At 49.9% G+C, this 20272-nt stretch overlaps 1 pseudogene; it reads left to right on the top strand.

Annotated features, from left to right (window-relative positions):
* The first annotated feature begins 386 nt into the window (after positions 1–386).
* LOC147993201 (flavonoid 3'-monooxygenase CYP75B3-like) lies at positions 387–9082 on the top strand (annotated as a pseudogene).
* The last annotated feature ends 11190 nt before the right edge of the window (positions 9083–20272 follow it).

Raw genomic sequence — 20272 nt, 5'->3', positions numbered from 1 at the left:
TGTCACCACCGGCCGGCCTTGCAACACTTCTTGATCGGGCATGCAGCAGTGTGGCACCAGCCTAGCAACATCGCCTGGACATCCTCGCAACATTGCTGTCGGGCTCGCAACTATCGTCGGCCGCTCCTCGCTGCATCATTCATCAAGGAGAAGAATAATGAAAACTCCATGGCGACGTGAGGTGGGAGGAGGGGACGAGTGGCTAGAAATAGACAAGGATAAGGCAACCATGCACACGGGGCGACCGATTCCATCGCGCCACCAACTGATGTGAATCGTTTACCTGTATTCATGTGCATGCGCCCATATTTATGCGCAATCGGCCACACACTGCACTGCACAATACTCCTACCTGCAACAAACAAAGAAACCTAGTAGCAGCTAACCAAACCATGGACCACAGCGTGCTTCTCCTGCTCGCCTCCTTGGCCGCAGTCGCCGTCGCGGCTGTCTGGCACCTCCGAAGCCATGGCAGACGAACAAAGCTGCCTCTGCCGCCGGGGCCGAGGGGTTGGCCGGTGCTGGACAACCTGCCGCAGCTAGGGGCCATGCCGCATCACACCATGGCCGCTCTCGCGCGCCAGCATGGCCCCCTCTTCCGCCTCCGCTTCGGCAGCGTCGAGGTCGTCGTCGCAGCGTCGGCCAAGGTCGCCCGCAGCTTCCTCCGCGCGCACGACGCCAACTTCAGCGACCGCCCGCCTACCTCCGGCACCGAGCACCTCGCCTACAACTACCAGGACCTCGTCTTCGCGCCCTATGGCGCCCGCTGGCGCGCCCTCCGCAAGCTCTGCGCGCTCCACCTCTTCTCCGCCCGTGCCCTCGACGCCCTCCACACCATACGGCAGGACGAGGCCCGACTCATGGTCACGCACTTGCTCTCTTCCTCCTCGCCGGCCGGGGTGGCGGTCAACCTGTGCGCCATCAACGTGTGTGCTACCAACGCGCTGGCACGGGCCGCCATCGGGAGGCGCATGTTCGGCGACGGCGTCGGCGAGGGTGCCAGGGAGTTCAAGGACATGGTGGTCGAGCTCATGCAGCTCGCCGGCGTCCTGAATATCGGCGACTTCGTGCCCGCGCTCCGCTGGCTTAACCCGCAGGGCGTCGTCGCCAAGATGAAGAGGCTGCACCGCCGCTACGACCGCATGATGGACGGCTTCATCAGCGAGAGGGGCCAGCATGCCGGAGAGATGGAAGGGAACGACCTGCTGAGCGTGATGCTGGCGACGATGCGGTGGCAGTCGCCCACAGATGCCGGCGAAGAGGACGGGATCAAGTTCACCGAGATTGACATCAAGGCTCTCCTCCTGGTATGCACAAATTGTTACATGCCCATTTGTTTGGCCATTCATATTTTGTACATCTAGGTAAGGTATTTGTTGATGTCAAGTCAAAGATTTTGGATTGTCATACACTACCAGAATTTAGGCAGTTGCCGACGGGCATATCTATGCCGACGACCCCCGTCGGCATATATGGGCTTACCCCGACGGCACAACTAAAGCCGTCGGCGTAGAAAGGCCGTCGGCGTATAACCATCTATGCCGACGGGGGCCGTCGGCATAGATAAGCCGTCGGCGTTTCTCCGAATATACCGACGCGGGACGTCGGCATAGAGCAGGCCGTCGGCATATCACGTGGCCCGTCTACCCGTGCGGCGATGGCAGTTTGACGGCGTCAGCCTACGCCGACGGGCTAACGGTGGCCGTCGGCATAGCTATGCCGACGGCCTAGTCGTCGGCATAGCTACGCCGATGTCATCGATCCGCCACGCCGCCACGTCATCGATCCGCGTCGTTCGCCGGTCCCGTGGGGTGGCATTTCTATGCCGACGGCTAGGCCGTCGGCATAGGCCTGGCCCACGTTTTTGCCACGTCATTGATCCCCGCCCTACGCCATGTCATCGATCCAGGGCTCTACCGTTCCGTGGCCGTAGCTATGCCGACGGCTAGGCCGTAGGCATAGATTTCTAATAATATTTTTATATTTTTTGTATTTTCCTTATTATTTTATATTTTTTCCAATACTAATTTCATTAACTTAAATGTACAGAAAACATATATCGATTGCCCCCCACACGGGCCTTCTTACGTCGTGTCACGGAGAGGTTAGACGGGACGGGCCGGGTACCTGTGGGGGGTAGCAATGCCGCCAGGTGTTGCGGTGGGCCCTCCTACGGTTGTGGAAACATTGGCAGGCGCAGGCACGCGGCTCCGGGGTGTGCCCCCTCCCCCCTCACGGGCGTCGATGCCGCCGTGCCCCGGGGGGAAACGGCCACGTCGGGCCGACGCAGAGGGAATCTTGGGGTGGGTTGTGCCGAGACTGTGTTGGGGGGTGTACCTATGGCTGGGCTATGACAACAAGGTGAAAAGGTCCACCGGTCAAACTACGTCCAGCGAAAGTCAAAGGGATAGACCCGGCGGTCGTCTGTGTCAGGGTTAGACGGGACGGGGTACCTGGGGGGTAGCAATGCCGCCAGGTGTTGCAGTGGCCCTCCTACGGTTATATAAGCATGGTGGCAGGCGTAGGCACCCGGCACGCGGCTTGTATGAGGTCCCGGTGCGACGCTCCGGTGGCATTGCTACCCCCCTAGGGCCCCCGTCCCGCCAAACCCTGTAGCGTTTGACCACGGGATCTACCCCTTTGACTTTGCACGGACAGGCTTTGAGCAGTAGACGTATCCACCCGGTTGTCTAAGGTCAGCCCAGATGTTGCACCAAAGTGTTCCTATGGGCTGACCTATCGCAACCAGGTGGAAGAGTCCACTGGTCAAAGCCCGTCCGACGAAAGTCAAAGGGCTAGATCTACTGGTCAACTGGGATTCGGGGTGGCCTTCGGGGTATAGCTATGCCACCGAAACATCGCACGGGTCCTGATGCATGTGTGAAAGTGTTCTGGCATGTGTAGACGCCCGTCTTGGGGCTCCGTGGTGTGGCTCCCCTCCACGGAAGGCAGAGCAGCCGTCACTTAGAGGGGGGATGGTGCGGGTGCGGTGGAACCGGAGGGAATCTAGTGTTGGGTTGGGTCCAGACCGTGTTCAGGAATATTCCTATGGGCTGACTTATAGCAACCAGGTGGAAGAGTCCACCGGTCAAAGCCCGTCCGACGAAAGTCAAAGGGCTAGATCTACTGGTCAACTGGGATTCGCGGTGGCCTTCGGGGTGTAGCTATGCCACCGAAACATCGCACGGGTCCCGATGCATGTGTGAAAGTGTTTTGGCATGCGTAGACGCCCGTCTTGGGGCTCCATGGTGTGGCCCCCTCCACGGAAGGCAGAGCCGCCGTCACTTGGAGGGGGGATGGTGCGGGTGCGGTGGAACCGGAGGGAATCTAGTGTTGGGTTGGGTCCAGACTGTGTTCGGGGATGTTCCTATGGGCTGACCTATCGCAACTAGGTGGAAGAGTCCACCGGTCAAAGCCCGTCCGACGAAAGTCAAAGGGCTAGATCTACTGGTCAACTGGGATTCGAGGTGGCCTTCGGGGTATAGCTATGCCACCGAAACATCGTACGGGTCCCGATGCATGTGTGAGAGTGTTCTGGCATGTGTAGATGCCCGTCTTGGGGCTCCGTGGTGTGTTCCCTTCCACGGAAGGCAGAGCAGCCGTCACTTAGAGGGGGGATGGTGTGGGTGCGGTGGAACCGGAGGGAATCTAGTGTTGGGTTGGGTCCAGACCGTGTTCGGGGATGTTGCTATGGGCTGACCGTGTTCGGGGAAGTATCCGAAAAATTCCCTCTACCCGGATTGCCCTTCGCGCGTCTACGGCTGTGGCCGGCGGCCTCCGGGGGCTAGCATGCCGCCAAATCTTGCGTAGGCGGCCTCTCACAAGTCTGGAAGTGTTGTGGCGGTTGCAAACGCCCGGCACGCGTGTCCGGGGTGTGCCCCCCCTCACGGACGGCGCCGCCGCCGGCACCTGGAGGGGGGAAACGGACGCGTGGGGTCTACACGGAGGGGATCTTGCTGTGGGTCTGGCCCGGATGTTGCTCCAAAGTGTTCCTATGGGCTGACCTAACACAACCGGGTGGGGAGGTCCACTGGTCAAAGCCCGTCCGTGCAAAGTTAAAGGGCTAGATCCCGTGGTCAAACGCTACAGGGTTAGGCGGGACGGGGGCACTGGGGAGTAGCAATGCCACTGGAGCGTCGCACCGGGCCCTCATACATGCGGGGTGGTGTGGTGGCATGTCCGAAGAGGCGGGACGCGTCTCTGGGGCGTGGCCCCCCCTCACGGACGGCGATGACACGGTAGTAGACGTTCTGCGGTAACGATGCGGCGTCAATATTACTAAATACTCGGAGCGCGATAAAATCATGAGTATTTTTGCACGACGCGGGCACATGTGCTATAGGAACGATGGTATTTTTTCATAATTTTTGGTGATGGAGAAGTATCCGAAAATTTCCCTCTACGCGGATTGCCCTTCGCGCGTCTACGGCTGTGGCCGGCGGCCTCCGGGGGCTAGCATGCCGCCAAATCTTGCGTAGGCGGCCTCTCACAAGTCTGGAAGTGTTGTGGCGGTTGCAAACGCCCGGCACGCGTGTCCGGGGTGTGCCCCCCCTCACGGACGGCGCCGCCGCCGGCACCTGGAGGGGGGAAATGGACGCGTGGGGTCTACACGGAGGGGATCTTGCTGTGGGTCTGGCCCGGATGTTGCTCCAAAGTGTTCCTATGGGATGACCTAACACAACCGGGTGGGGAGGTGCACTGGTCAAAGCCCGTCCGTGCAAAGTCAAAGGGCTAGATCCCGTGGGCCCCCGTCCCTCCGTGTAGACCTCACGGGCGTGGCTGCCGCCGTGTCCCGAAGGGGGGAAACGGCCACGTCGGGCCGACACGGAGGGTATCTTTGGGTGGGTTGGGCCGGGATGGTGTTGGGGGGTGCAGCTATGGGCTGGGCTACGAAAATCAGGTGAAAAGGTCCACCAGTGAGACCCAGTCCGGCGCAAGTCAAAGAGCTAGATCTGGCGGTCGTCTATGTCAGGGTTAGACGGGACGGGGTGGCAAGGTGGAACTATTTTTTACAGTGTGCTGAGAGCCAGACATTAATAATTACATTTTGTTAGGACATTTTTTAAAGAAATTGAATTTAATGTAAACAAAAAACAAAAAAAAGCAGGTATGCCGACGGCACAATGGTCGGCATAGGTGGAAAGAACCTATGCCGACAACTATACCATCGGCATACCTCACACCTTATCCAACCGGGCACCCCACGCCCCGACCACTCATCCACCCTCCTCGCTCGATCCAGCCCCGCCGCCGCTCGATCCCCGCCCTCCGCCGCTCGATCCCCATCCTCCGCCACTCGATCCCCCTGCCACCGGCCATCCCAGCCCCGCACCGCTGACGCCCCCATCTGCACCGCTGCCGACCCCGTCCTGGCCGCGTTGCACCGACCCCTCCCCACGCTCCTCGCCCGCCCCGCATCGCCGCTGGTTTTTCCCGGCCGCCCCGCACCGCGCGGCCCCATCCCGGGACTGGCCCCGTCGTCCTCGCCCCCTTCCCGACCCTCCTGCTCGTGGTGAGCTGGCTGCGGCCACGGCTCCGGCGGTCTGACGACCCCTTCCCGGCCCTCCTCTGCTGCTAGTGAGCACCGGGGAGCCCCCAGTCGCCCACGCTCCGCCACCCGTTGCCGGCCCCTCCGACACCACCTCCGCCACCACGTCCCCTGCTCCCTCGGTGAGCTCCCCCGTCACCCTGCCGCTCCCCCCGCTGCTGCCGTTGCTCCCCTGCCGCTGCTGTGCTGCTAGATGAATGGATGGATAGATAGTTAGAATCATGGATGGATGTGCTGCTGTGCTCTTCTTGCTACTGTTTTTAGGTGGATGGATGTATGGATAAATTTTTCTTAGATGGATTCATGGATGTTGTTAGAATCATAGATGGATTCCGGTGCGATTCTGTTTTGCTTGTCATATATTTAATGTTAGGTCATGTTGACGAATGTATGTGGTAAAGTTAATGATAGATGAATGGATGGATGGATGTTGAACAAAATTTGACACTTGACTGAGATGTGATGATCTTGTTATTTTTTTGATACTCATAATGATCTTGATAAAATAATTGAAGACAAAATTTTGAGACTTACTAAGATGTGATGATCTTGCTAAAAAAATGATACTCATGATGATGTTGCTAAAAAAATAGAAGACAAAAGTTTGACACTTTACTGAGATGTGATGATCTAAGTTGTTCTTTCGGTGGAATTTGCAGGCTTTGTGGTGTCGCATTTCATCGGAGTGACCGTTGTACGACGCGTTGGTCCCCCTGAGCATCCCTCTGCTGTTCGACTACTTCCTCTACAGCCGAGGGTGAGCTAAAAGTCCATCCCCTCCATTTTTTCATATCACTTGATTTCATTCTCAAGTCAACTGACGTAACCTAGGCGTCTCCCGTCCGAAAGGGTTGCATGGATAAATATGCATTCAATTGCATATTTATCACCGCAGCTCTTTCGGATTGTCCAGCGTTTTCCATGGACAGCCCGAGGATGTGTAGATTGGGTATGTTCTCCATGTTCTACCCCGTTCCGAGACAGGATTTCGGCGGCGCCTCCCCATTGTTCTCCGGAGCACACTCTCTCGGCTATTTGCCGAGACGTGTATCTGGAGAACAGCGGGGAGGTGCTGCCGAAATTTTGTCTCGGAACGGGGTAGAATGGAGAACGTACTCAATCTACACATCCTCGGGTGGGATTAGGACCCATCTTTACCTATTAGAGATGTAGGTGGATTAAACGCGGTAGAAACTGAAAATTTGATGCCATTAATTTAAGTGAATCCTTAATTATGTTGTGTGGGTTGCAAAAAAAGCAGAGGATGGCAGATAATCAGTGGATGTACAGTGGTTTGATCCGTCGGAATCGAGTAACATCAGAGTGGATCGTGAAACCGATGTGTATTTGAAGGAGATATTCCGTCGTCCAATAAGAATTATCCCACCATGCCCCTGTGCGAGATGTGACGGACCGAGAAAGAGGTTACAACAGTTATGATTCATATGGGTTCTAGCAGATGTACGTTTCAAGTATTTTTTTCTATAGTTTAGGAATATGCCTTTTTATGCATTTTTATTAATGTGTTTATTATCATGTCTTTTCCTTCATTTCATTAATTTACTAATTGCTTTTTCTCTTTTCAATGCAGGTTCGTGGAACATGGGCAAGGGGAAGGCTGACGGCGTGGGTTTCCTACACAAGGTCGTCGGCCTGCCTAGTCGGAGTGGTCGAGCACATAATCCTCCCCTTCGGCTACTTGACGATGACTCCTCACAGGGAGGTCGAGGGAGAGGTGCCCCTAGAGGAGGAGGGGCGGGGGGAGAGCCTCTAGAGGACGAGGTGCTGGGGGGAGAGCCACTACAGGGGGTCGCGGCCAGAAAGAGCGCACCCTCACCGACTTAGGGGTGAGAGCCACTACAGGGAGACACGGAGCCCGACTACTCCGATCCACGGAGGCGGAGGCGGAGGAGGAGGCGGTCCTGGCGGTAGCACTGCCGCTAGCAGTGACGACCTGGGCTTCAGCGGTCTTGGCGGTGATGACCTCCGTGGTGCTCGACGTCCTGGCGCTTAAGCCTTTGGGTCACATTGTGGCGGTCTTGGTGGTGATGATACTTATATGCTTGTGATGTTTCTTATTGTTGTTTGTGAGATTCTTATGCTTGGTGGTGATGATACTTATATGTTTATGCTTTGCGATGCTTCTTATGATGTGTGATGATGAATTTGTTCTGTGATGCTGCTGGGCCAGCTGTTATGTGATGCATATATTTGTTGTGTGCTGTATATATTCAAATGAATTGAGCTGAAACAAAACAGGAAAAAGAAAAAACAGACAGAAACTATGCCGACGGCAAGGCCGTCGGCATAGAGCTGCCATGAGCTCCCAGTGGCTGCCACGTGGCAGGTCTATACCGACGGCTTAGCCGTCGGCATAGTTTCAAACTAAGCCGACGGCTAAGTCGTCGGCATAGGCCTGCTCCAGGAGCTCCCAGTGGCTGCCACGTGGCAGGTCTATGCCGACGGTCTAGCCGTCGGCATAGTTTCAACCTAAGCCGACAGCTATGCCGACGGCTAGGCCGTCGGCACAGACCTGCCACGTGGCGAGCAAGCATTGGTCAGCACTTGACGGCGGCCGCCGTTAGGCGATAACGTTGCCGACGGCCGGGGCCGTCGGCATAGATGTACGGACACCGTCGGGATAGGGCCTATGCCGACGGCCTTTCTATGCCGACGGCATTCCTGGCTACGCCGACGGATATGTTGCCGACGGCCCTATGCCGACGGGTGCCGACGGCCCTATGCCGACGGGTGCCGTCGGCATAGGCCTGTCCCGACGGCCATTCAGGGATATGCCGACGGCCCTGGCCGTCGGCATAGGGTGCGATTCCGGTAGTGATAGCTATATTTTTCATTTTAATTAATGGGATACAAATATTGGTTCTTTTAGAATTTATTCACGGCCGGGACAGACACGACGTCGAGCACAGTGGAGTGGGCGCTGGCAGAGCTCATATGAGACCCTTGCATCCTCAAGCAGCTGCAGCACGAGCTCGATGGCGTAGTGGGAAATGACCGTCTCGTCACGGAAGCCGACCTGCCACGCCTCACTTTCCTCGCCGCCGTCATCAAGGAGACATTCCGTCTACACCCCGCGACGCCGCTCTCCCTTCCCCGGGTGGCCGCTGAGGACTGCGAGGTAGACGGCTACCATGTTTCCAAGGGCACCACCCTCATCATGAACGTTTGGGCCATCGCCCGTGACCCGGCCTCATGGGGCCCCGACCCATTGGAGTTCAGGCCGGTCCGCTTCCTCCCGGGCGGATTGCATGAGAGCGCGGATGTGAAGGGGGGCGACTATGAGCTCATCCCGTTTGGGGCGGTCGGAGGATATGCGCAGGCCTCGGCTGGGGCCTTCGGATGGTGACACTCATGACTGCCACGCTGGTGCACGCATTCGACTGGTCCTTGGTTGATGGAACGACGCCCGAAAAACTCAACATGGAGGAGGCCTATGGTCAGACCCTGAAAAGGGCCGTGCCTCTAGTGGTTCAGCCTGTGCCTAGGTTGTTGTCGTCGGCGTACACAGTGTGACGCATGTTTTATCATGGTTCTTTGTTGTCTTTCAGTTCCTTTCAGTTTGATGTACCTTGTTTAACCAATTCATAATATTCAAATCGTTTGTAAGAAAAGTGTACACGGCACGATTATTACTCTATTTTCATTTATCTCTTTGCAAATGGATGGTAAGGAAGATTGGAGAGCTATGTGTATGTCACTCTCGTGATATTTAGGTTTTTGTTGCACACAACCGGAACTTACCCCAAATAGGACCTACGCCTCCAAGCACACCATAGGGTCGAGAACCAACAAACTCACAACCAAATTGAAGATCTTATTGAGCATCATTGGCGATTTCATATCACTTGATTCTTATGCTTTTATCATGTTTATTTGGGTTCTTAATTTATTTGGAGTGTATGATGTGTTTGAATTTGAATGGTTAAGTTTGAAAACATTTAATTTGATATGTATTTGAATTGTGTGTACTTGAATTCTTAAGTTTTGAATTGATAAGTTTGAAAATGGTTGGGTGAATTGGGAAAAAGATTTTTTAGGGGATTAAATTTTACTAGATGAAGTAATGTTTAATGCCCTAAAATTATAAGGAATGGGATAAGTGATACATTTTGGACTTGTAGGATAGGTGATCTTCTAGAGTTGCTCTAAGGTGAGACATCTATTTTTCAGGGAGGCAGTGCTCGGTTTCAGACATCGCTAGTTAGGAAGGATTAGAGATCAGAGGGATTAGGAGGCTTAGGCTAGGCCCACCCTGAAACTCGGGGGGGGGGGGGGGGGGGGGGGGTTATGATTACGTGAGGAAGCTAGCAAATCTGAGAGATTAGACAGGTTTAGGCTGGGCCACCCTTAAAATAGGTGTATGTGATTACGTGAGGTAGCAAGGAGAAAAAAAAAGGAAAGGGGAGTTAATCGTGCGCATCTCCTGACAGAAGCGGCCGGCTGCCTAAGACAAATCGACCCTGTTTTTTCGGTGTTAACTTTGTATGGACCGTTCACATCTATAGCATCTGCACTAGGAGTACCCTTAGGTATATTCTGCTCATTCATAGCATCTACATCATCTTGAAATAATTTCAAGATCTCAAAATAAAAGTAGTGAAGCAAACATTGTTGCCTACATTGCAACTTCATGGTCATGCTGAAATAATTTCACCAAATAATGGGCAGGCATAAAAACAAGATTTGTGATGGCCACCATCAATAGTGAGATGGATCTGGCAACCACGGGTGTTAATGTAGCTTATGTAGCCGGCAAAGGACATATGAGTGGATTAGTCCAACATGGAACATAGGCTTACAAACCGATGGAAGTCAGGTAGACCGTCCAAACATAACGCTAGTAGCTAACTATATGATGACTAATATAAACCTCATAACAATCTAGTCTTGTTGGCATTAATATAAGCTAGCTATATGCTGTTGAAGATATGGATTCAACTAGTAACTTTGCTCCACCAGTCGGCTGACTTCCTTGGTGGTGGAAGATGTTGATGTGCGAGCAAGGCGACGCCACCTAGAAACTTGTAGTAAGTATTGCGTCTCTCGTGGCGTCGAGAGAACCGCTTGCAATATAATACCAAAACAATACGGATGAGATGGAGTATAACCGTGATGAATTGGGTCGGTAACTTAATGAAAGACGTCTCAGTACAATTCAAATAGATAGTTAGCATGTGGAAACAAAAGATTTATTACTATATCTGAACAAACAATAATAAAATCAAATAAGATACCAGATTGGGGCTTGGGGTCTAGGCTTGAGTTGTGAGGAGAGGTGCTCCATCATAAGCTTGGACTTGCGACTCATCGTGTGCGGAACATCGTAGGTGGTAACGAGGCCATACACCATGTCGAACAGCTCCTCCTTAGCCTTGTCGATCTGCGCCACGCGGGCCGCAGCATCTCTTATCTCCTCCGGGGTGCAGAGCTTGGTGTGGGCGAGCCGCCGCCTTGCCTCCGCCACGGGCGTTTGCCAGAGCAGAGCACCACCACCGAGGCCATGGCTGAATCTTATCACCGCCTCCATCGATTTGTGTCCTATACGTCATCTATCATTTTTTTTCTTTGGTGGCTGTTGTGGTGGTGCCAGAGGTAGGTGACGGAGGTTGGTGTCCAGCTTAGCGACGTTCTGCTATCTTTTCAGTTTTGTTATGTCGGTCTTTATGTGACTTGCAATTTAATCTTTATGATATGAATGAGACAACATTACCATGAAAAAAAACTTGTCCGTGGTTTTCTTGTTGAAAAATCTATCTATATATACGCCAGTAAAAGGCCCATCCCAAAAACACGTGACCATTGAAGCATCCTGGACACGTTCTCGCAATTGAAAAGGACGAAAAACATTTGGATATTTTTTTAAACACGTACAACAAAAACGTTTGGATATGGAGCTTTTTTTTGGGGGGAAATGCCCTTGGACGACATTACTCATATAAAAAATGATGGAGTATTCTCCTCCCTCGGCTCCTTGCGGGTGAGAGCACCTCCTGGCCGTTCGTTTCAGGTTGACTTGTCGTGGGAGCCTTCGGGAGCTCTCTGAGCTGTCTGATGTGTCCAGACGGCTCAGATCTGAATGACCCGGCTAGTGGTCCATGACGGGTGTACCACTGGTGTTTATTTAGGACCATCATCACTGGCCAACACTAATCGTGCACGCGTCAGCCACCCCGCGCGCCCATACGCGTGCAATGGGCGAGCCGAGCTCGCTTGTCGGTGACCTTTGCTCGGTGACATGGCGCGGGGCTACCCGGGGGCTCTTTGAGCCGTCCGAGCGGCTTGGACCCCGGTGGTCGGTCCATGACGGGTGGCCCGTGTGCCTGCCTGGGGCCATCGCCATTGGGCGGTTTCTGGGCCCCCGTGAGAGCCATTCGGCGCACTGCCTTGCGAGAGGCTAGCTAGCCGGACTCGCGGGAAAGTATCCGGTGCTCCAAGCCTTGGGGTACTCCCGGTACTCAAATGTTAAAAAAACATTTCTTTTAATGTTTCAAAAAATCCTAATTTTTTTTGTAAATGTTCACTATGAATGTGACTGCAAGCCCTAAAAATTTCAGGTCCAAACTAGAAATACACATTGAGAAACAAAAATGTTAAATCTAGCATGAATAGTGTAAAAAATAGACAAAAGCAACATTGACACTATTCAGATCTGGATTTCTCTTTTTTTTTTTGTTTCTCAATGTACATTTCGATTTTGAACCTGAAATTTCTAAAGGATGTAGTGACATTCCTTGTGAACATTCTCTTTTTTTCCGGAATTTTTTGAAATATTTAAAAAGGTTTTTTTGGTATTGGAGCATTGGGAGTACCTCAAGGCTGGGAGCACTGGGTACTTTCTGCCGGACTCGCTTGGCGGTGCATTTGGGTCACGACAGTCTGGTCTCGTTGAGCCAGGGTGGGTGTGCGCCGCTCCCGTGCGTGTCGGTTTGGTCGCACCAGATGGGCACGTCCGATGTGATCAGGCTGGGTGTGCGCCATGCTAGCCGGACGCACTCGCTCCCCTGCCGGGCCGTGGGCTGTCCGTCGCGACTGTCTTAGCCGGCTTGCGCGTGGAGCTAGGCGGCCGAGATGCGGAGGGCCCTGGTTTGCCAGAGAGCGTCGGGGCTTTGCCTGGCCGGAGGTGGATCCTATATGACGCTCGTTAGCGTCCAAACGTCCTGCCTTCGCTGAGGCTAGCGTCTGGTTGGGCCGGCCCACGTGCGGGATTCGCCTGTTTATCCCTTCCCTGCTGCTTTCCCTCGCTGTTTCGTGTTTTTTTTTCGTTTTTCTTCTGTGCTGTTTTTGCTTCCGGTCTTTTCACTGTTTTGTCCGGTTTTCAGTGGTTTTGTTATGGTTTTTTTGTTCCCTTTTACCTTTTCATTTATTTTCTTATTTCCCTTTTTCTTCTCATTTTTTGGTATTATATAAAAAATTCGCTGTGTATTACAAAAAATGTTCATCGTATATTAAGGAAATGTTCAACGTATATTGCAAAAAAATTCACCTTGCGTTTATAAAAATGTTCATTGTGTATTACAAAAAAATAATCACACATTTAACAAAATGTTCAACGTATTTATAACAATGTTCATTGTGTACTTACAAAATGTTCAGTGTATATCACAAAAATGTTCAGTGTGTTTTTAAGAATTGTTCAGCATATATCAAAAAAAATGTTTAATGGTCAAAACTTTTGATTTTTTTTTCTTCCGCTGCTCTTAGTTCTTAGAAATTCGCGCGGCGTGTATACATTAAACAGTGAGCAGCTCAAGTGGTATTGGACACTTGGCCACTACCGTCGGGTGTCGAGTTCGATTCCTCGATGCCGCATCTTTTTTTTCGGATTAATAGCAGCTCGTTTTGACGCCACTGAATGGGCCGGCCCATTTTGATCGTGCGCCTGCGCGGAAGCTCGTGTGGTTGACGCTCGCGAGCGTCAGCTAGGAGCTCTCGGACGCACGATGGTTCGGGAGCTCCTAGTCAGCGATGCAGGCGCCCGTTAACGAGCTGGCGCCTGCAGTGTCGCTGGCATGGGCCGGCCCAATGCGCGCTTGCACTCGATCGCTTTTGAAGTAAAAAAGAAATAAAACCTGAGGATAGCTGGGGATTCGAACTGAGGAAACTTTGTTGCGAGTGCACCACACTAACCACCGGAAACAAACAAACTTTGTTCTCTTCTACAAGAAAACAGTTCTAGTTAACCTTTTCGTGCAGTAAAACATTAATATATACTCAATATAAATTATCTCAAAAAAGAAACGTAAATTCGAAAAAAAGTTCATCAAATTTTAAGCAAAGTTCAAAAAAATGAAAAAGGTTCTTCGATTTTTTTAAAAAAGTTCATTGATTTCGAAAAAAAGTTCACCAAATTCGAAGAAAAGTTCATCAGATTCAAAAAAAGTTCATCGAATTCAGAAAAAGTTCATTAGATTCGAAAAAAGTTCATCGAATTCGAAAAAAGTTCATCGCATTTAGAAAAAGTTCATCGAATTTAAAAAAGTTCATTTAATCTGAACAAAGTTCATCGAATTTGAAAAAAGTTCATGTAATATGAAAAAAGTTCATCAAATTTTAAAAAAAGTTCATCAAATTCAGAAAAAGTTCGCCAAATTTGAAAAAAGTTCATGTAATCTGGAAAAAGTTCATCAAATTTTAAAAAAGTTCATGTAATCTGAAAAAAGTTCATCGAATTTGAATAAAGTTCATGTAATCCGAAAAAGCACAACGATTTTAAAAAACATGACATTCTTTTAAAAAATCACGCATTAAAAAAAGAGATAAAAAAAGGGAAAAACGAATAAAACCGTCAAGAATTCGCGAACCCGAAGAAATAAAATAAAAAGAAAGAGCGACTTAACTTAGCACACAACAAGCGCGACGTCGTAGTGGTTGGAGTGCAACAATCGTAACGAGTCTGGCGTGGATCCGATTCGGGCTTCGCCTGCCTGATCTGGAGGGATGGCCTAGCCTCGACGGGGTAGCCTGACCGGCCAGAATCATTTGTGGGCATTTTTGTCTTTTCATTAAGGCCCTGTTTGGTTCGGCTGTGGATTTCTAAAAACAGTTGTGAAAAATCTGCTGTGGAAAAACAGCTGTGGAAAATCTGATGTGAAAAAGATGGATGTCATTTGGCAAACCAGCTGATACACCTTTTTCAGATTTTCGCTCGCAGCGGAATCAGATTTTGAAAAGCATGTCCTGGGCTGCTTCCGCTTTTGGTTCAGATTTTGGCAGCGGATTTCTGGAATCGGATTCTCCTTGGTTCGCCCTTTGGTTCAGATTCTGCTGCGCGGCAGCGGAATCCGTCAATAAAAGCTGAACCAAACAGGGCCTAAGTCAGTTACTTTTTCCGATAAATTCGTGGCGGTGGTGGGTGGGTGTGTGTGGGGAGGGGGCTTGTTATTCTCTCTCCTTTGACTCCTATGTGTTCTCTCTTCGTTGCCACGACGACTTCCTCGACCTGTTTCGGTGCTTTTGCTTAGTCCGTCCTGGGCAGTGACCGGCATGCCGTTCATCCCTCTTACTAGTGGGGGTTCAGCGGAGACTCCCATATTAGGAGTCCCAGACCTAGCTTTCCCAGATTTACGGGGCGCCTTATCATAGGATGATGGCTTCGGGATGGAATGGCTCTACTAGACTAAGATTTCTCACTTGGAGCTTTCCTGCGCTATAACCTTGGAGGAATGTCGGATCCCGAAGATATGAAGCCTTAGGCAGAGCATATTTTTCGTAAAGGAAGTGGCCTTTCCAATATTATTGATGCTCCTCTGCCCAACAGCTCTTCCCTAACCAATCCTTGGCACAACCCTTTCTTCTCGGACACACCAATGATAATTGTGTTGCTTATCCAACCATTACTAGTTTTTCAGGAAAAAATGTAACCATTATTATGTTGTTTTGGATATGAGCGTTTTATTAATACTCTCATCGCACAAAAACAATGCATTTAAGATGGTTAACTTACTTCACTCCTTCAACTTAGCAATGTTGGCTAAGCAATGTTGGCGCCTGCTGTTGACACCCCATTTTGACACGATACAAATCGCAATAAATATGACTTCAAATGGAGAGTGCTCAAAGTAAGAAAGTTCCGTATCATCAAAAAGAGAAACTTTGATGTTTGGGCCATCGCCATCCGATCTCATCTCGAAGGCCGAAGTTGTGTTCGAAATACCGAGATTTTGTATTCAGAACAGTATTCGGCTGATTATGCCCTTGAGACTAGCTCGTATGGAAACATGATCACGGATTGTCTTCGTCTCATCGAAACGATCGATTTCGATATAAAAATCATCCCAATCCGAGTTCGTATGCAAAAGTTAGAGCTATCGGAGTGCAGCCCTGTCATGAGGCGTGATGTTGCGCGCCCCACCAGACCTATGTCTGATGGGTAGCGCGAGCGAACAAGTGTTTTGCGTCACCATTTTGGCCCATAAGATGACCTCAGATCAAAAAAAACATTCAACATGAAAGTTGTTCGTCTCGTCGAAACGGTCATGATTGCTTTAGGACTCGTTTCCATCCGATGTCGTTTACCACCACAAAAAAGACCCGCAAGGTGCAGCCAGTTTAAACCGAACAGTTTTGGAAAGTTTGGACAAAACCAATCCGAATTGGACTAGGGTTTTGGACGTGAATTGAAGTCTTTTCCTTGCACGGGAAGTCCAGCCGCCTCTTATATATCTAAGGGGTGACGGTCGATTGAACAACACACAATCGACATATCAATCATCTTTTATCTTTACCTTTACCTTCTCCCTTTGTTCTTCTTCTTCTCGTTCTTCGTTCGTTCTTCTTCATTGCAGGGCGGCGAACCTCGAGGCGCTAGGGGCGGTCAGGCCGACCTAGGGCAGCCCATAGCCGCCGCGCGTCCAGACGGGTTCCCTCCCGGGCGCGTGGGATTTCGGGTCTACAAAAGCGCCCGCCGGATTGCTTGCGTACCGCGCTTCCGGACGGGTCTCCTTCGACGTGAGTTGCGGTGCATCACCCCCGGCGTCGAAGGTACACGGTGACGTGTTCATGTGCGAACACACTTTTTGGCGACTCCGCTGGGGACGAAGCTTTGAACAGTCTCCAGCCTGTTCTTGCTACGAGGAGAGCATCATCAAGCGGCTGCAATCTACAACGGTAACATGTATCATCAATCTCTTTGCGTAGATGCAAATAGCCATTATGTTGATGTTGCTAGATCTTTCAACGGACATGTGATGTCGGCCAGCCCTAATGAGCAAAGGCCAACTAGTTATTCCGTTGGAGAAACTTGGAATTTACAGAATCGTGACATGCAACTTATCAATCTGAACTTTCATGTATCGGCAACATCTTTCAATATGCTGGTGAACAACACGATTTGTTCGAGTGATCAATATAGGACACCTCATGTACAAGAGGGCATCTCAAAGTTTTATCCATTGGCAGCCGACTCGCAATATGCGGGTTCATCCCCAAACATGCTGATGAATGGGGGAATCGGCCATGCTTCTGTTAGCTTTTTGGCCGGTTATCCTCAAACATCATATACTACACCTCGTCGGATTAATTGTTTAGTGGCGTATGAAACTAAAAATATTCATGACTCGGCTCACCATCACGGTCATGGCCGAGTGAATGGAGATTCTATAGGAGCATATGTGCCTAATATTGCAGGAGATGAGGTGGCTCTGGCTGCATTAAAATTTTTAGCCCAAAATAAGAAGATTACTGCTATTTGCCTTGAGCAACACGACAAGGGATTGGTTCCTGATTATGAGGCAATAAGAGGTAGGGTTTTGAAAGAAGACCAAGTGTTGCCGATTGATCAAATTGTCGAGAGAAAATATTCAACAACGATACGCATGCCTTCACCTATCATTGCAGCATGTTATACACCCCCTATACAAGCGCAAACTTTCAGCAACATCAATTCATTGCCGAAAGACCCTAAAAGTATTGGGGGGCAAGCCGATCCAAGCAGGGTTGAGTTTAAAGAAAAATATTTGGCCCAAGTGGACAAGATCAAGCCAAAGCTCACAGGGAATAGAGTCAACAAATTTACTACACCTACCCTTGAGGAATTACCGGCAGAATATCGACAGGCCTACGAAGCACTCAAGAAGAAGCGTGGAGAGGGATATTTGCAAGAATACGTCAAGTGCCTTCCTCCATGTAGCAACCATGTTGGCCCTTCTACACTGTTGAGGCAAGATAAAAAAGAAGCTTTGCGAGCAAACCAGCAAAAAAGGATTCACTCGGCTAATACAGTGGATTCGGTTGAAACCGGATTGAGCAACGAGATGTTTAAGGCCGAGTGCGTTGCATCGTGCCAGCCAAGTGCATCGTTCCAAACGAGTGCATCACCGGCTAAAGCCGAGTGCATCAAGCCAACTATTGTCGCGTGTACCAAAATAGAAGATGCAAGCTTGGCTGAGCAAAGGAATGACAACCACAACAAATTGGCTGTGCTCGATTTTTCTGGATGTAAGGGAGCTTACATGCTACCCTATGAGTTTCGTGCTAAAGATATTGATGAGCATTAAGAACACAGTAATATGGCTGAACACAGTTCAGTTAATGATGAACATCAAGACCAAGAAAATGCGGCCGAGCAAAATTCAACTGACAAAGAGCGTCCGAGTGAAATCCACTTGGACAATCCGACTGAAATATACTCGGGCAATTCGAGTGAAATATACTCGGGCAATCTGAGTGATGAGGCACCAGATCCAGAAAAAGAGGAAGAGGCGTTGGAGAATTATTCAGAAGTGGAGCAATGTATTATTCCAGTGGTGCAACCATCTTCTCCTTCCAACGTCTTCACAAAGGTACACCTAGCAGATAGTTTACTCAATTTTCAATTCGGTCGAAATCATATTGTTGATGCACCTATTAGTAAGATTCTAATTAATTTTGAAAGACCAATTGAAATGATTAATCTATTTGTTAGGAAGGATCTTGTCACTAATCATGATAGTCAACACATGGTATCATTCATAGAGGCTAATAGTGACAACTTATCCAAACCAAAGTTGTTCTTGTCATGACAACTGAACTTTGTATTCATATGGACAACTTTGTTTGTTTCATGCCTGGCTAACATTTGGACTCGTATGAGACGTATATTCCGTAATTATTTTGGTTGCAGAAACATAAAGCCAGGTCCAAAGTCCTTCGAAGCCGATTCAAAAGCATCAGGAAAAGAGAATGAAAATCAATGCATAGCCGAGTCGGATGACGCTAAGCCAGCATTGCTCGGTTGTTTTGTTTCAGAGCTAGTATCACAATATCAGTTAATGGACGAGAAGTGTACCTTCAGTCGGGGCATAGTTGATCACGACGTTGGTGCATCGTCGACTAATCCTATTATAATTGATCATGATGTCGAGCCATCAGGACAAGAACAAATGCAATGTTTGTTTGAAGAGAATATCGAAGACAACAACGTGATTCATCAAGCCGCACAATCGAGACGATTGAAGTTTGTTGAGGCACGATCAGATGACCAGTCGGATCAGATTGGTTTTGATGGCGATCAAATGTTGACTCGGCTATCTCAAGCCGATTCACCTAAAGGTCAACAGGTACACACAATGATGATGGGGTCAAGTCTTCGAGCAAGGATATGGTTAAAAAGTGCATCAACAACAATCTTGAAGATGGGAATTTCATCAAAGCTACAATGGCGACATCTAGCACTGGGGGGCAACAAGAAAATTCAAAGACCGATGCACGCATAGTTAAAGAAAGCGAAGGCAATGGTAAGCACAAAGGTAAAAAGCCGAAAGTCACTTTTGCGCAGTTATTAGAAAAATATCAGAAGGTAAGTGAGGCAAAGAGTGCTTATCGGCAGAGTGAAACAAAAGCATCGAAGTCACCCCTAAGGCATAAATTTGAGGACCGGGATTGGCGAAGGAAGAAGTTGAGCAAACAGACTCCATATCCTCCTTTTGGGCCACCAATGCCGATGTCATGGATACCTCCCCATGTTGTCTATTATTCAGATCAATCATGGAACAAGTATAAATCAAGGGCACACCGTCCATCATATTCTAAACCACATCACCAAAATTATGCAGCTCCGAGAGGATCATCATTTGTTCAACAACCACATGTGAAAGACCGACTCAACCAAAAAGAATCGTTCTGGGGGTCAGCAAAGAAGATGGACGTGATCAAGCAAGTGTACCGAGTAAAAAAGGATGGCCGTAAGTGTGCTATTTCAGATCCGACTCTGGACGACAAAAAGCCAGCCGGGTCTACGTTGGCTACTAAGGGAAAGGAAGTGAAGCGGGTAACTTTCAAGGACCCAATCACCAAGTCTGGACAGGCCAAGCCAGAAGTGCCAATGGTCAGGACAGAGTTGCTAGTGCACAAAACAAAATCACAGCCGGGATGCTCACTCGGCTTATCACATTGGCAAGAAAGAAAGCTGAAGCGGCTCAGGGCCAAAGAGTTGGAGAAGAGGAATATGGCATGGGTCCCCAAGGGAAGCCGTCAAGGCGAGAATGATGTGCCAGCTTCTATTGTGAAGCCAGCAGGAGTAAGGGAGGACAAGCGTGAAGCCGGTAGGCGAAAACAACGATTTTCATGTCACTATACGAGACTCCAAACGGCGCATCATCCATGTTCTGCAACCATCACATCAGAGTTTGTGCCCAACAATATATCCCCAGCTGAAATATCTGATTTATTTCGGCTATTCACACTTTGGTGGACGGATTTTTAAGCTCCTTTGAGATGAGAATGCAT

This window comes from Triticum urartu, chromosome 1A, assembly GCF_056163025.1.
Source record: "Triticum urartu cultivar PI428250 chromosome 1A, HENAU_Tu73, whole genome shotgun sequence".
In the NCBI taxonomy this organism is placed as follows: Eukaryota; Viridiplantae; Streptophyta; class Magnoliopsida; order Poales; family Poaceae; genus Triticum; species Triticum urartu.
The sequence above is the reverse complement of the archived record's forward strand: the minus strand, read 5'-3'. Positions and strand labels throughout refer to the sequence as shown.